This window comes from Lepus europaeus, chromosome 7 (assembly GCF_033115175.1).
Source record: "Lepus europaeus isolate LE1 chromosome 7, mLepTim1.pri, whole genome shotgun sequence".
Taxonomy (NCBI): Eukaryota; Metazoa; Chordata; class Mammalia; order Lagomorpha; family Leporidae; genus Lepus; species Lepus europaeus.
In genome coordinates, this window is record NC_084833.1 from 128,678,211 (window position 1) to 128,683,144 (window position 4,934).

The 4,934-nt window shown below is 37.8% G+C and overlaps 2 pseudogenes; one reads left to right on the forward strand and one right to left on the reverse strand.

Moving 5' to 3' along the window:
• Window positions 1-327: 327 nt before the first annotated feature.
• LOC133764828 (apelin receptor early endogenous ligand-like) lies at window positions 328-492 on the forward strand (annotated as a pseudogene).
• Window positions 493-3,375: 2,883 nt separating this feature from the next.
• On the reverse strand, window positions 3,376-3,959 carry LOC133764809 (vacuolar protein sorting-associated protein VTA1 homolog; annotated as a pseudogene).
• Window positions 3,960-4,934: the final 975 nt, after the last annotated feature.

Genomic DNA, 4,934 nt, shown 5'->3' on the forward strand with positions numbered 1-4,934 from the left:
TACTTTACAATCTGGTACTTTAAACTTTTTCCCCTTCTTTCATGCATGTTTTGCCTACTCCTACCCCAATTCCAAAGAAGAAAAAATGAATAAAAATCATGAGATATTGATTCAAAGACAGGAATCCTATCCAGAAATACAGAAAAAAAGTTACCTCCTTTTTATTAACAATTTATTTATTGATTTACCTTTCTTGAAGAGGGAGCTGGAAGTTCTGCGAAGTCTGTCCTTAGAATGTCAGGAGATCCAGAGATATTGGATAGACTCTTTACAGTCTGTTTGTTTTATTGTGAGAGATGTTGTTCCTCTTGCCTGTGGCAGAAAAAAATGAGATTTCAATGATTTTTTTCTGCATTACTAATTTTTATGATGAGCCTCTTCTTTATCAATGGATAGAGACCTGTCAAATTTACTATAAGCAAAAAATGTCACAGACACAACTGCTTCCAGAGGAGATGCATGCCTCTCCATTCCCACATGGCCTTCCCCTGAGATCTCCAGGTGGCTTCTCTTGGTCTCCTGAAAGCAAAGAGAAGATTCCAACCACAGAAAAAGTTCACTATGACTGTGGTGTTGTTTCTTGAAGTTTCTGTCCAAAAAGTAATCATTTAAGAACACCAGGGGCATTTTATTAGTTTCATAGGACTCTCTTCTTCCTGGCTTTACTGGAGAGAAAAAATAACCAAAGTTGAAACATAATTCTAGGCAAAGCACAATTATTTATCTGCAGAACAAAAATCTTCATATTTTTCTGCACAATGTTAGTCTTATATGGGTTAGAAAGAAAAAATACCATTTAATGTCTTAGAACTCTCTAAGGTTAAAAAGTGCTCTTATAAACTCCAAAAGCACTAACATTGTGCATTTCTGGATGATATGAAAATTCTAAATTTGAAATCAATTACATTGATTGGCTTTGCAGAGTAGGAAGAAAATAATTGGTTTATTATTTATATAGAGAGACTATGAAAGAAGCTATTCATTGGTACCAATTGTCTATGATAAGTTTAGTGTTTACGAAACCATGATTCATTTTATTTTATGAGCTATGTCCACTTGAAATTGTGAAAGAAAACATAAAATAGTGGTTGCAATTCACTTTAACAGATTTTTTGAAAGATTTTATTTATTGAATTGAGAGGTAGAGTTATAGACAGTGAGAGGTAGGACAGAGAAAAAGGTTTTCCACCCATTGGTTCATTCCCCAAATGGCTGCAACAACCAGAGCTGCTTGATCCAAAGCCAGGAGCCAGGTAGTTCTTTCCAGTCTCCCATGGGTGCAGGGGCCCAAGCACTTGGGCCATCTTATACTGCTTTCCCAGGCCATAGCAGAGAGCTGGATTGAAAGAGGAACAGCTGGGACTAGAATCGGTGTCCATATGGGATTCTGGTGCTGCAGGTGGAGGATTAACCTACTGCACCATGGTACTGGCCCCACAATTCTCTTGAAAACAGAAACATTTATTCCTGAGTATTTTACTTTTCATATATTTATGAGAAGATGATGTCTGATTTCTTTTGGAATTCCCTTTTTCCTTTGATTATTTTCTATGACTAGTTTCTTAAAAGGACTTGCATTGTTAACATCTACAGTTAGGCCAATGAAGTCCTGACAGGGCACATATGTCTCTAGAATTAGAGGAGTGCTCATCATTCTCATACTGTGTTCTGTTGCTGTTCAGCCTGTGACAGTCAGACATGTAAATAAAAAACCAGAAATTCAGCATGTGGTTACCCCACAAGGAATCTTATCTTGTCTCCATCTGAATAATTTTGATAGCCAGGTGTTTTTAAGTTGCTAAATATTCTCCTAGTTTGTATTTATTTAAAGACTATTAACTTAGTACCACAATTTTTGTTACAGTAATTTGATTGCATACAAGGAGTTTACAAATTCATACCTTGACTAGAAGTTTTACTTTGTAACATTCACAGACTAGCAGAAGTCATAAACCATTAACCCTCATTTTTCTAAAATAAGAGGTTGTTATGGATATGAGTATATAAAGAGTATATTTTTTAAGATTTTATTTATTTATTTGAGGTAGAATTACAGACAGAGAGAAAGGTTTTCCTTCCATTGGTTCATGCCCCAGATGGCTGCAATGGCCAGTGCTGCACCCATCGAAAGCCAGGAACCAGATGCTTCTTCCTGGTCTCCCATGCGGGTGCAGGGGCCCAAGCACTTGGGCCATCTTCCACTGCTTTTCCAGGCCATGGCAGAGAACTGGACTGGAAGAGGGGCAGCCAGGACTAGAACCAGCACCCATATGGGATGCCAGCCCCACAGGCAGAGGATTAACCTACTGCACTGCAGCACCAGCCCCAAGTACATGAAGAATTTAGAACAGAAAATTTACCAACTTCATGGATTTTACCTCCCTTTCAAAACTTTTAATAACCTTTGGGATGCAAAATGCTAATTTAAGGTACTGTAATTAAATTCACACAAACAAAAGATGTTTTAGGATGTTTTACTTCATTATTTAAGTTGGATACTGTAAGGAAATTCTAGATTATTTTGTGGATAAATTGTAATTTCTTTTCACAAGTGTATTTGAGTAGAAACACAAGATTTTATAATCAATTATTTTTGTTTAAAACATAGGCTTATATATGTTTTGTATTAAAATAAAAGCAGCTGAGAAGAATCTTAACTTAAAAGCATCAAGTCTTCAGGCATCTCTACAGATCTTTTTCATTCTCTAAGACATGCAGTCAGACTGCTGATGCAGAAAATACCAATTCACCTTAAGCTTCAATGTATAAAAGAAAGCATTTGGGAAACCAACATTATTAATATTAAGTCTGAAAGCATTTCTACCTCTTGACTGAATGACTTTTCCTTCTGTCAACTTTAAACTCTAATGAATAAAAATTGTGTTTTGAACATAATTTTCTCAGGTCAATCTAATACTTTAGGGCACTTGTATTTGTTTTGTAAGTCTTAAGGAAAACAAAAAGGTTATCTCTAATCTTTTATTAGATTTAAAATTTTACAGCAAAGTAATACAATCTGCTTGTCCAAATATTATGGCTTTTAAAAATTCTCTTCATGTATGTAAATTAATAAAGCTTATTCCAATATGTATTTTCTGTATTTTCATTTGCTGAAGCAGGGTTCAAATGGTGTTTTTAGGATCTTGCCAACAACAGCCCTATGTACACATAAATTACCAGAGCCATTAAATGGACAATAAAAACTGGTTGAGGCTACTGATGAATGCTTCAAAAGGAATCAGATACACACAGATTTTATTGTCATATTCAACTCAACTGAAGTCTTTCTTAAAATTGTACTCTTGATAGGCTGAAGACAGAGTAATGGAGTTAGTTCTTTACGCCAAAGATACATGGATCTGTTGTACAAAGGCTTCATTCTCTGTTAGCCATCAGTAACTTGAGGGCTTTCTGTAGATTCTGATAGCAGTGCTTACATCTTCATATTGCAAAGCACTGCCAGCATATTTGCAGTATTTCTGAGCTCTCACAAAGTCCTCCGGGGTGAGGTGGGTATCACCTTGGGAAACTGTACTGAAAAGTGCTGGATCAATGGCTGGAAGGGTCAATAGAGTAGGTTGGATAGTATTCCTTGGTACACCCATGCTATGAGGCACTTTCGCTGGTGTATTGGCTGGGACATGTGCACCAAGAGGACTCTGTATTCAACTATAGCTATCTGATGGCATGCTGCCTGGGTCAAATGCTGAAGATGATGATGGCTGAGGTGTGCTGAGTAGGCAGAGATGCTACTACAGCATCTTCATTTTCTTCACCATCAGTATCTTCCTCAATTGCAATAGGGCCTGCTTGAGGAGTTTCCTCATTGTTTAAGCAATTATGGATATATGTTGCCTTCCACCTTGTATAGTTTCTGTGTTTCACATTTTTATCAGTGTTATGTCAAACATGGTTATAATATCTATTAAAAGACTTGGAGTATAGAAGAACTTGATCATTTAAAAAAACATCAACCCCAAAGCCATCCAACCACCTTTACTAGGTCCATTCTGGCCACTGGATTTACTAATCAATTTTAAGAGATGTTCTTTAGGAATTAAGGTGATGCTAGCTTCATAGAAAGAATTTGGATGGCCGGCGCCGTGGCTTAACAGGCTAATCCTCCACCTTGCGGCGCCGGCACACCGGGTTCTAGTCCTGGTTGGGGTGCCGGATTCCATCCCGGTTGCCCCTCTTCCAGGCCAGCTCTCTGCTATGGCCCGGGAAGGCAGTGGAGGATGGCCCAAATCCTTGGGCCCTGCACCGGCATGGGAGACCAGGAGAAGCACCTGGCTCCTGGCTTCGGATCAGCATGATGCGCCGGCCACAGCGGCCATGGGAGGGTGAACCAATGGCAAAAAGGAAGACCTTTCTCTCTGTCTCTCTCACTATCCACTCTGCCTGTCAAAAAAAAAAAAAACGGAAAGAATTTGGGAGGATTCCCTCTTTCTTTTCTGATTGTTCTGAATAGTTTGAGAAGAATTGGAGTTAGTTCGTCTCTAAATGTCTGGTAGAACTCAGCAGTGAATCCATCTGGTAATGGGCTTTTATTTGTTGGGAGGGCCTTTATTACTGTTTAAATTTCTGTCTCAGTTATGGGTCTGTTTAGGTTTTCTATATTTTCATCATTCAATTTAGGTAGGTTGCATGTGTCCAAGAATCTGTCCATTTCTGATAGATTTCCCTGTTTGCTGGCATACAAGTCCTTGTAGTAATTTCTGATGATTCTTTTTATTTCTGTGGTGTCTGTTGTTGCGTTTCCATTTTCATCTCTGATTTTATTGATTTGGGTGTTTTCTCTTCTTTTTTTAGTTAGCTGGGCCAATGGGGTGTCAATTTTGTTTATTTTTTCAAAAAACCAGCTCCTCATTTGGCTGATTTTTTGTAATTTTTTTTGGATTCAATCCTGTTGGTTTTCTCTGATTTTAATTATT